General features: G+C 40.4%; 1 long non-coding RNA gene across 1 annotated transcript; it reads left to right on the forward strand.

Moving 5' to 3' along the window:
* Positions 1 to 2,027: 2,027 nt before the first annotated feature.
* LOC128312213 (uncharacterized) lies at positions 2,028 to 10,316 on the forward strand. The gene is made up of 2 exons (XR_008291219.1): positions 2,028 to 2,313; positions 9,873 to 10,316. It is a non-coding gene; the product is annotated as an uncharacterized LOC128312213 (long non-coding RNA).
* The last annotated feature ends 2,357 nt before the right edge of the window (positions 10,317 to 12,673 follow it).

Here is a 12,673-nt window from a genome sequence, read left to right on the forward strand (position 1 = left end):
ATACTACCCAAATGATAAGAAAGACCATCATGATCACTTTGATCATTTTAAGCATTCAAAATATTTATCTAAAAAGATTTTGAGATGCGAGGCATATGCAAAATGTTGGTAGCAGTCTGGGTTCTTGATGGCAAACAGAAATAGGCACTGATTGACTCAAGCAAAACAAGGGATTCATCGAATGGGTGTTAGGTATCTCAAGGAACCTAGGAGAAGCCCAGAGAACAAGAGTTGGAGAGAACCTAGGAAGGCAAAGGACAGCCACAATCTAGCCACCAGAATCTCCTTACTGCATGCCCAATGGCGCCAGGGACAATGGACACTTGCTGTCATCACCGCTCCACCAAAAGCCCCTCCAGTCCATGGTGCTGGACACTAGTCCCTGCAGCTGCACCCAGGACTAGTCTCCAACAACCCTGATCACAAAGACCCTCTGGAGATTCAGTATCTGACTCAACTTCCACCCATCCTGGAATTCCTTCCAAAACAGGAAACCATTGGGATAGTGGGCAGTTAAATTTTTTTCTTCCAAAAGTCCTTAGCAATATTACACTAGAAGATGTGAGTGAGGGGGCGTTTGGGTGGCTCAGTTGGTTGAGCTTCTGATTTAGGCTCAGGTCATGATCTCATGAGTTGGAGCCCCACATCAGGCTCACTACTGCCAGCCTACAGAGCCCACTTCAAATCCTCTGTCTCCCCCTCTCTTTCTGTCCCTCCTCCACTCATGTTCTCTCTCTCTCTCTCTCTCTCTCAAAAATAAGTAAACATAAAAAAAGAAAATGTGAGTGAGGATATAGATGTGGTAAGAAAAAGAACATTTTATGATCTTCACATGGCACTAGGATCTCTTCTAGGAAGCAGCCATAAGTTGAGTTCAATACCTTGTTAATTGCCAAGGTGGAAGGTAAGGCTTGTAAACCTCTCTGGGCCTGAGCCAGGCCTTACAGGAGAGGGGTCATCATGCTGCATAAAGAAAGGAGGCCAGCTGGAGCTGGGACCATCTTTTATTTATGATTTCTATTCCCAAAATACCTAGCTCAAAAGAGATATTTGTACATCTTTAATTGATTTTATTAGTAGTAGAATAAGCTACTTCTGGTCAAGTATCAACTAATTTTCTTCTTTCTCCATCATCTCCTTACAGAAGATTATATCCATTTACATCATTTGTGGGATTTCTCTTTCTTGTAAGTATTGTAAATCAAATCTCAAACCACTAAGGTGGATAGGTCAGGGATCGAGAGCTCCATTTTCCAATAAATGCACCCAAGAATTAAGCAATGGAACCCATGAAATTTAAAAATCATGGAATTCTATTCAGCTCTACAAGAGAAAAAAAATTCTGCCATTTGCAACAACATGGATGAATCAGGAGGACATTTGGCTAAGTAAAAAAAAGCAAGACAAAGAAAAACAAATACCACGTGATTTTACTTATATATGGAATCTAAAAGAATCAAACTCATAGAAGCAGAGAGTAGAATGGTGATTGCCAGGGGTGTGGGGGGAGGTGGTAAGGGGTATAAAATTTCATTTCTGAAGATCTAATGTACAGCAATGTGACTATACTTAACAATACTGTATGGTATACTTGAGATTTACTAGGAGAGTAAATCTTAAGTGTTCTTACTACAAGAAAAAAAGAAAAAGAAAATCTATGTGATGTAATGGATTCGTTAACTAGCTTGATTGTGGCCATTATCTCCCACAACCCACAACCTATACGTATATCAAAACATCAAGTGGCACACTTCAAGGACATACAATTTTATTTGTCAATTATACATCAATAGGAATGGGAGAAAATCACACACACACACACACACACACACACACACACACAATCACACCAAACATAAAACTGGGAAAGCAAAACTCACTGGGTAATTAGCAGAGAAACCTCACGGAGAGCATGACATTTTGTTGTTAGATGATTCACACGACGCACATTAAGGGCTTGAAGTGGAAAAATATTAAACCACCGGGTCAGTCAGTCCTTCCACACTTGCTGCCAATGTTTACTTCAGTTCCGGTAACACAGTAGACTTGGGTATTTTTCTTTTCAGTAGATTGAAGAATATGAATAACATCTGTGTGTGTGTTGAATACTTGTGGAACAAAAGCTCAGAAATGTCACACTAAAATGAACAAGACTTGGAGGAGCGTGGCTGTTGGACAATCTCAGTTTCCAACTCTTCTGAGATTCAGCACAGAGAAGAAGCAGAGGCCATGACCTGCCCCTCCTAATTTTCAGAGAATGGACAAGGCATCTAGTGTAACATCACACTCCTGGCTATCAACACACAGAAAAAAGTAAGTATTTCATTTTTCTGGGGAGGAGAGAGAAACTCCTGAAAACAGTTAATGGAAGAAAGTATTCTCTGAAGGCTGGACGCAGCTACAATTGCTTCCGTGTTTTTACTTCTGCATCATGGAGCCATGCTTGAGGAGAGGGGCTCAGATTCAAACGAGAGGAGTAGAGTTATTTCTGGCAGCAGCCATGAGGGGTTTTGCTGTCCTTGAGGACAGGATGGTAGAGGAGGAAATGAGGCCCTCAGAAAGATTCTGCTGCCCAAGATGGGGAAATAGGTGATCAGGTAGCTAGGGAGAAGGAGGGAGCCAACAAGTTCTCTCTGAATATTCTCCAAAAGTGGCATCTGTAAAACAAGTTTGTTTGGGTACCACACTGCTATGGTTGTTGTTGGAGCTTCGATAAAAAGATAGCTCTTTTATCACTGTGCGAAAGACAGTGATAGAAGATTCTGAGACCCACAGAGAAGGTAGAGATAAGGTCCCTTATCTGTGAACCTATTTCTACCAGCCCCAGATCCCCCTAGCTCTCCCCCTGCTCACAATATAGCATAAGAGAAAAACCCAAAGTAGATCATTATAATGCAAGGTGGCCACCCCGGTCATCAGGAGTGGAGCACCTGAGGTAGAGAAATGAGCAAGAATCAGGGATTAGGAGAAGACCTTTATTATCAGGGATAACATAAATAGGACTTAAATGATGGGTAACATTTAGGACTTTCAGATTCTATTAACCAAGCAGATCCCTACAAGCAGACTGGAATTAGGCTCTGGGCCAAAGAGACTTGCATGTGTTGGACTGTTCTGTGGTTATTTCCCATCCTTGAGAAGGCCAGATGAAAATACATTCGTAGAAGCAGAAACCAATTCTTTCTTTCCTGGGACATCAGAACAAATGGACTCAGAATACCACCATTATATTTCTGTTGATTTAAAGAATGGCTTTGTAGGGAACTGTCTCTGAGTTTTCTGCCTTCCTGGGAAATATCACAGATGTGAACCATCTTAAAGAAGGACAAGGACCAAAGTGTTTTTGGATATGCTGCAGAAAACATGAATTTACTGAGGCAACAGAGGGTGAAGGTGTTCGAAAAACTTGTAGCTTTAGCCATAGGCTGCAAGACTCAACACTGATAATGTGGTGTTGGCACGATCTTAACAGAATCCATGGGCAACATGGTTAAAAGACCAAATCATGAATGTTGAAGCTGAATCTGGTTTGTTCAGAAGGTCCCCAGGATGGTGGCCCTAAGTAAACTCTGGTTTCATCAAAGTATTTCTGAGATTATTAACAAAAAATTCCAGAAACTGTTACCAATTTTTCCAGGCCAATCTGATTTCAAATTTTTATTGGAGTCTGCCTTCAGCCAATCATTTCATGTCTCTGAGCCCCAATTTCCTTGCCATAAAATGAAAAGTATTAACTAAATTAACATTTTGCAAATACACCATCCCTCTTTTAATATGCCGTACGGTCTATAACGCATCTTTCAGACACATTGCCTTTATTTTTCTACAGCAAAAAATATGAATTACATGGGTAATACATGAAGATATTTTCTTTGTAAAAGAAATAAAACATCATAAATTAAACTCAACTTCACCACTTACAATCCCAGTTTTCTTCTCATCTCTTTTAATCGCCAGTATTAGCTTGCCAACTTTGTAAATATTTTTACTTACACCTATTTGCTCCTGGGAAATAGATAGCCCTGTTCTGTTTGTGTATTTTCACAGGAGTTGTACTCTATGAAACATATCATTCTGTGATTTCCTTTTTATTTATTCCACAATATACGAGAAGCTCTTCAGTGCCTACAGATCTACCTCATTCCATTCTGTGGATGTACCACCATGCTTTGGGGTCACACTCACATTAATGAACATGGACTTGTTCTACTGAACATCTTTGAAAATGCCTCCTTGGGCACACATGAAAACGTATGCTGGAGTAGACAGTGCAAATGAATTTTCTGGGTCATGGACGTGAATCCTTTAGATTTGGGGAAATACCAAATCATCCTCCAAAATTGCTAGACCAGTGAATACCAGCCATTCATGAGAGTTCCCTTTTTCATGGAGAATATTCTTGCTGATGCTAAACCTTAAAACCTTTTGCCACCCAGCTGGGTGGAAAGTAGCATCTTATTGCATGACCCTGATTACCAGTGACATGGGACACCTTTTCACACACACCTCTTTGATTTCCGTTTACATGTAGTGCCTGCTCACAGCTCACTGGGTACAGTCTCAGAAACGTCTGAGTTCAAATGTCATCTCTGGTATTTTCTGCTGTGTCAAGTCACTGACTCTCTACGCTCACAGTTCCTTCAGCTGTTCAAAAAAGAAAAGAAAGATGCCTTAACTGTCTTCCTCAGCAAAGAAAACTGAATTCTTCTTGAACACTCTCTTGGGTTTAGCTTGTCAACAGCTATGCAACTGTACCAAGTAGAGTATGATCAGAGGAGCAGAATCACTAACACCAAGGGTGATATAAAATAAGGGATTTATTATGGGGATTTGATCTTACACAATTCTGGGTGATGATTAAACAGTCCATGTAAGGCTGTGCTGTGTGGCGATGACCCTATAGTCAGCAGCGCGGGCAGCTGGGAAAGAAAGATGGAGGAGAAGGGGGGTGTGGCAAGGACAAACTGGAACCCCTGATACTGAGCTGGAACCCATGAAGGCAAACCGAAATCCACACCGGTCTCTCCAAAATGTCGAATTACATTATGTGACTCCGGTGCCTTTCATCAGAGGGCGAAATGTACTTGGCCCAGAAGTTGAAGAAGTTGAAGGATAACCCAGTGGATCTGGAGAAGCTACTGACCAGGAAGACGAGCGGCCACGTGTGTGAGAGCAACAGCAGCACCAGAGCTCTGCCCCCAGCTTCCAGGGTTAAAAAGAACACTGCCAAACATCGCTTCGTCTTCCCACACCTTGCAGCCCCGCCAGCCCGGAACTATGCAGGTGGAGAAATCTGGGAAGCACCTGAGCGGAGCACACATGCTACCAACCCAGGACAAATGACAAGCGTGAAATTTGTCGGTTGCGGACCCATTGTCGAAATGTTTGATCTGCGCACATCCTGGTCATTCCATTTGCCAGACCATGTCTTTCCACGCTTGTCCATGAGGAGTAAGATCAAGGGAGCGAGGTGGTCAAGTTTCTACATCTTAGCAGGTCAACGAAAAAACTTAAGATTTTGTAAGGGAAGAGGCTGGTGACAAAGGCTGAAATAAAATCCGGGGATCTGCGTGCCATTTTGCAGAGAGTCCGAAGAAGACAGAATTCCCTTCCCTGTGGATCCCAGCCACACATGACCACCTGAAGAATCCCAACCGCATGGATTTCCCCTACTGCCGAGTGAAGTGCACCTTTGTCTTTTGGAACAGACCTGTTTTACAGGAAAAGAATTAAAAGTAAGGGCCATAGAAGTACTACACTAATTATGAGCCGGAATGTGTCAGCCAGAAATGAGTTACAAGCTGGCCAGGGCCTGCAAACTATAGTTAGATATTTAATAACGTTCAGGCATGCAGCTGCGAGGACTTCTGGAAGCTTGCCACCTTTTATTATGGTGGCGCCTGGCAACACCCTTGTAGTTTAGAGTCTGTCAGTCTTTCCAGTAGAAACTCCATTTTTTTTTCAGAACTCTCTAAATCTCCTTTTTCAGTTACATAAATTAGAAACTTGCATGTAGCACTGCCAAAAGGAGGATGTTTTGTGCTGGTTCTCCCTGTTATTGTTTTGCTCTTCAGATTGGAATAACCTCAATCCGGATCTAACATTTACTGTACCAAAAAAGAAAGAAAGAAAGAGGAAGGAAGGAGGGAAGGAAGGAAGGAAGGAAGGAAGGAAGGAAGGAAGGGAGGGAGGAAGGGAGGAAGGGAGGAAGGGAGGAAAGGAGGAAGGGAGGAAGGAAGGAAGGATGGAAGGAAAGGAGGGAGGGAGGGAGGAAGGGAGGAAGGAAGGGAGGAAGGAAGGAAGGAAGGAAAGAAGAAAGGAAGGAAGGAAGGAAGGAAGGAAGGAAGGAAGGAAGGAAGGGAGAGAGGGAGGGAGGGAGGGAGGGAGAAAAAGGCAGAGTTAATAGATAGGCTCTCAGCTTGGTTCCAATTTTTCCTACAGAAATGACCTGTTCTTTCCTTTCCCTATCTGGGGCCATATTGAAAAAGGCAAATACACTATAGGCAACGTGTTTTGCCTAAAAAATGGTATCTGTCTTTAGATAAGATAAAAGAAAGCTAAAGATGGGGAAATGTGCCTTCTCATTTCTTAGTTTGGTATAAAATTATTGACCTGGCAACAAAAAAGAAATCAAGGAAGAGCTTTATGCTTCAATATACATGCTTAAGAAGCAATTTTTCATTAGGAAAATTGTATACATAGTTCAGGAATCCTGGATGACACAGAAAAACCTGCAGTAATTTCTCAGTTCTGGTATAAGATACATTATAGATTTAATAGCAGCTATTCAGAAGAAATGTGGGGGGGGAGAAAGAAGGAAGAAAGATATCACCTCCATAAATGTACACTGGGGTTAAGATGCATCCCAATTTCAGAAGAATATATATATATATATATATATATATATATATATATATATATGTGTGTGTGTGTGTGTGTGTGTGTGCGTGTGTGTGTGTATACACATATATGTGTATATATACATATTTTATATATGTATAATGTATATATAATATGAAGAAAGAAATGTCTTCAAATAAGGGAATAGGGCATATAGCTCATTATCATTTACAAAATGCTTTCAATCAAATTTTGCTAGAGCATTCTTCTCTGCTCTAGATGAAATACCAGGCAGATTCGATAACTTTTCTAGTGATTTTTCAGGTATCAAAAAGCCAGTTAAGGACTATCTAGGTGACTCAGTTGGTTAAGCATCTGACTCTCGATCTCAGCTCAGGTCATGATTTCACGGTTTGTGAGTTTGAGCCCCACATCAGGCTCCACACTGACAGTGCGCAGCCTGCTTGGGATTCTCTCTGTCTCTGTCTCTCTCTCTCTCTCTCCCTCCCCCTCTCTTTCTCTCTCAAAAATAAACTTTTTTTAAAAAGTCACTTAAACGTAAAGTCAAACTGCCACAGTCTTACGCCATTTAAAATCGCATACCTCTGCTTGTGTCTGAACCAGCTTGGATGTCGACAAAGGTGGAAGGGATAGGATGAGTTTTTCTGTGATTTTTTTTTTTAACCTTGCTCTTTCTCTTCTCCTCCTCCCATCCTTCTACTTCCTCTGGCTTCTCCAAGTTTGGAGTGAGGTAAGGATTAAGAGAGAGAGAAAGGTCTTATCAGGCTGATCTTACAGCCAGTTCATTCAAGACAGTCCCAGCTTACTTTGGGGGCTCCCAGTCATGGCTGTTGTCTGCGATATTTCTATGAGGTGTTTGTTATGAACAGTTACACAAAATTCATGAGAAGGGGTCTGGTGGACCTCTGACCTCTATCTACTTCCAGTTCCTGCCATGGTTTTATCTGATAGCATGAGAGAAATACATAGCCAAATCTGAATGGGGACCTGACCTTTTTTGGACACAAAGTGACCCTCCCTCTATGGGGACAGCATGCAGTGCATAGTTAGGGATGACCCTACCGGCATCTTGGTATACCAGGTAGCTATGCTGTGGCCCATGACATAAATTATACTAACAGCCTTCAACATACTGAAAGCCATTAGGCTACCAAATGGAAGGATCGGTGGAAACGCTGAAAATAATAGGCTGCGTGCATGTGAACTATGCATGAGAAACAGGGGCTAAGAAATCTTGATGTGTAGAGAGTAGTGTGAAAGCTAAGGTTTCCTATGTATTATATAGTACAAATCAGCCACTATTTATGTTATTCCTGTATTGTAAATAACAAGAGCCAGATTTCTCACTGTTGTGGACAGAAGTAAAAGTTAAGGAAAGGGAGAAACTAGAATGAACTTATTTGTTGGATTGGAATCAAGTTATGAACGCGTGTACTCAGTATGAACTCATATATATACAAATATATAGGTATAGAAATGTATATCTGTTTGCTTATATATACGTTTCCTAGTTCTGTCTACTGAGAGAGCCTAGAAACACTATCTTCCAGCAGTCTGAGCACACCTGGCACCAGATCTTGGTTTCTATATTCCATTCTCCAATAAAAGGAATCAGAGCTCCCTGGGGGAAAGAATTGATTCTAGAGGTGGGCCAGGAAAAACACAAGAGCCTGGACGATCTTGTGGTGCCAGAAAATAAGGAAGTGTTTGAAAGGAGAGGGGCAGATCAAAAGGCAAGGACACATTCCAGTGTGTGTGCATGTGTGTGTGTGTGTGTGTGTGTGTGTAAGACATCTTCCTTATCCATTTGTCTATCTATAGACACTTAGGTTGCTTCCATATCTTGGTTATTGTAAATGCCATACAATGTAACTCATATTTGGAATCTAACAAACAAACAAATGAATAAAGAAAGAAACAAAAATTAGAATCAGAGAATAAATACAGAGAACAAATTGATGCTTGCCAGAGGAGAGGGAAGTAGGGGGGTGGGCAAAATGGCGGAGCAGTGTGGGAGATGCAGGTTTCCAGTTATGAAATCAATAAGTCACAAAATAAAAAGCACAGCATAGAGAATATAGTCAATGATATTATAGTCGCCTTGTACAATGACAGATGGTGGCTACATTTATGGTGAGCATAGCATAACGTATAGAGAAATTGAATCACTGTGTTGCACACCTGAATGTAAAATAACATGGTGTGCCAACTATACTCAAAAAAAAAAAAATTTAAGGGCAAGGACACAACCTAGGGGACTCCCCATGGTCAGAGCTGCAACAATTTGATTTAAAAAAATAATTATAGTACTGGGTTATAACCCATAGAATAAAATAATTATCTATAAATGCACAATAATATTAAGGAATTATTGAATCAATAAAGGGGGGGGAGTTCTTCTTTACAGAAGAATCCCAATTTATAAATGTAGAAGGAACCAGGGAAATAAAAAAGTCACCGCTAAGGGGGCACCTGGGTGGCTCAGTCCTTTAGGCATCCAACTCTCGGTTTTGGCTCAGGTCATGATCTCACAGTTTGAGTTTGAGCCCTGCATCAGGCTTTGAGTTGACAGCTGCTTAGGACCTGACCTGCTTGGGAATCTCTCTCTCTCTCTCTCTCTCTCTCTCTCTCTCTCTCTCTCTCTCTCTCCCTTCCTCTCTGTCTCTGCTCCTCCCCTGCTCCCTCACATGCTCGCTCTCTCTCTCTCTCTCTCTCTCTCTCAAAATAAATAAATAGACTCTTCAAAAAATCACCATTAGGCAAATGCTGCAGTAATAATTGTCACAGGCAAGAGGTATCAATGTATGATGCAAAAACCATTGAGCAAAATTTGAGGAGATTCAAGATACCAACATTGTTTCAAAGTATCTCACCCAAGATATTTATCAGTTATATACGGGAAAATAGTAACTTTACAATAGACAAACCCAACAGACACCCTAACCAACTGATTGAGGTTAATATCTGGAGTAACAAAAAAAAAAATGTTAATATCATGCATGCCCTGACAGGATGCCCTAAGAAGGACACACAACACTTCTGAGATATTCCTGCCCAAAATGCACATCTTCAATATGATCACGAGAAAACATCAGACGAACTCAAACTGAGAGTCGTTCTACCAAACAAGTGACCTGTACTCGTCAAGAGTGGGAAGATCATGAAAGACCAAGAATGTACAGCTGTCACGACTGGGGGAGGCCGAGATGACACAGCAAATGAAGGTCATGGGGTTTCATCCTGGAACAGGAAAGGGGGTGAAAGGGCTCTCTCTTGAAATTTGCATGGAGTCTGCAATTTAGTTAACATCGTACAAATGTTCATATCTTGGTTTGGACCACAGTACTGTGGTTATCAAAGGTATTAACATTAGGGGAAGCGAACTCTGAACAATTTTTTCAACTTGCAGTTTTGCAATTTGAAAATTATTTCAAAATAAAAACTTTCTTTAAAAATCCCACCGATCAGAAGATATTTTGTCTCGGTTGTAGGGCACGCACAATTTAATTGCATCCAACATGTTACCATCAATATAGAAGCTAGAGTTACAAAAATTTACAAAGATATATTCCCAGCTAGACAAACTGAATCTTAAAATTTTTGTGACAAAGTCGATGCTGAATTCAAAAGAAAAAAAAACAAAAATGCAGCATGATAGTGCACACTTTTTTTCTTTGCTGCTCAGTTTTATAAATGTTTGAAATTTTGAAGGGTTATTTTGCAAATTGACATAAATGTCCAACATTTGTATTGAGCTTCTATGTAAATAAGTTAAGTTTTGGTTGGATTTATTTAAGGTCAGGTGGGGAGGGATGCTCGGGTGGCTGAGCCGGTTGAGCATCCAGCCTTTGATTTTGGCTCTGGTCATGATCCCAGGCTGGTGGGATCGAGCCCTGCATCGGGTTCCGCGCTGAGCATGCAGCCTGGTTGAGATTTTCTCTCTCTCACCCTTTGCCCCCCACCCCAGCTAGCGAATTCTCTCTCTCTCTCTCTCTCTCTCAAATAAAAAATAAATAAATGAGAAAACAGATGAGGATCTTTCTTCAAACTATTCAATAAGTATAAGGCCAAAAGCTTCAGCATTTAAAGTTTTTAAGAAATTATAATCATTGAAAAAAATTTTGCAAACAGGCAGTCGGTAACATTTATCACTGTAAAGGCAAAAAAGCAACTAAACAGGGACACCTGGGTGGCTCCACCAGTTAAGTGTCCAACTTCAGCTCAGGTCATGATCTCTTTGTTCTTGAGTTTGGGCCCCGCGTCGGGCTCTATGCTGACAGCTCAGAGCCTGGAACCTGCTTCAGATTCTGTGTCTCCCTCTCTCTCTGCCCCTCCCCTGCTCGTGCTCTGTTTCTCTCTATCTCAAAAATAAATAAACATTAAACATTAAAAAAAATGTAAATGAAAATAAAAAAGCAACTCACATATTAAAAGAGCTCAGGTAGCATACAAATTCAGCGATATCTATAATTGTATTTTGGACTTCTCAACATGTAAGAAGTATATTTTGAGGAAGCTTCTATTTTTAAATAGATGAATTTCTATTCTTTATCAGAATAAAAAGAAACCAAGAATGCCCCAAATTTTCACATCTCTAAGTTGGTGAAACATTTACACGAATCATAAGTAGAAGCCATTCATTTTATGAGTTTTGTCCTATAAAATATTAATTGAAGAAATGTATTGCTCTGAAAATAGTTTGAGAATTTGCAAATATTCTCAAATTTAAATATTTTAAAAGCTAGAATTCAGACTATCTTCCATTTAACTGAATTTTTTGTGCACTTACCACTTCTTGCCTGATGTAGTCAGAGCATTTTCTCAATCAAAAAGATCATAGTGTCATAAAATTATCACTTGAAAGTGTTTCAACACTTCCAATTTTTAACTTCAGCCTTGAGAAAGATTGCAGGTAGTACTATTAAAAAAATTTTAAATAATGAGACTATTTCGAAAACTTCATTCTTCAGAAAATACAAATGATACAGTATTAGAAACAGAAACAGTTAAAAAGCTGATAAAATTAGGTACACATGTATCCAGATAAATTATCCTGCTTTTGTTTTCTTTAATGTGCAGAGAATTGATATAAACATGGCTATGTTACATTTACTTTTCTGTGAAAAGAAGTTTTATATTTAAAATAGTTTTTTTAATAGAACTTGAGGTCTACCAAGATGATAAAACTAATTTGTACTGTTGATCAATAAGGAAAATGTCTCCAAAAATTATGCAATTTCACTTATTTTTACCACCACTTTCACTCTGAAAAGCACCCTGGTTTGGGTGATGTGGTGGTCAGTTTCATGTGTCAGCTTGGCTAGACTACAGTCTTCAGTCAGTCAATCAAACATTAATCGAAGTGTTGCTGTGCAGATATTTTGTAGATGTGACTAAAAGACCATAATCAGTTGACTTTAACTAAGAGAGATTATCCTAGACAGTCTGGGTGGGCCTGGCTCAATCAGTTGAAAGCTTGACGAGCAGCACTGAGGCTTTTCAGCAAAGAAATTGCACCTGTCATCTGCAGTTTTAGCCCCTACCTACCTACCTACCCTTCCTGATGGCCTGACCTTCAGGGGCTCCAACTTGCCCAGCCTGTCCCCATAATCAGTAAACCAATTCCTTACAATAAGTCTCTTACTCTCTGTCTCCTGCTGGTACTGTTTTTCTGCTGAAACCTTGATTGATTCAGATGTTAGATTCTATGGTCACCTTCATCTTTCCCTCACAGGGACATCTGGTATCTGGCACGAGGTCCTCTAGGGAGCCCGATGTCCAAATACTGACTCTTACCCACGGAGATCACCCA

The sequence above is a fragment of the Acinonyx jubatus genome, chromosome D4 (assembly GCF_027475565.1).
Source record: "Acinonyx jubatus isolate Ajub_Pintada_27869175 chromosome D4, VMU_Ajub_asm_v1.0, whole genome shotgun sequence".
NCBI lineage: Eukaryota > Metazoa > Chordata > Mammalia > Carnivora > Felidae > Acinonyx > Acinonyx jubatus.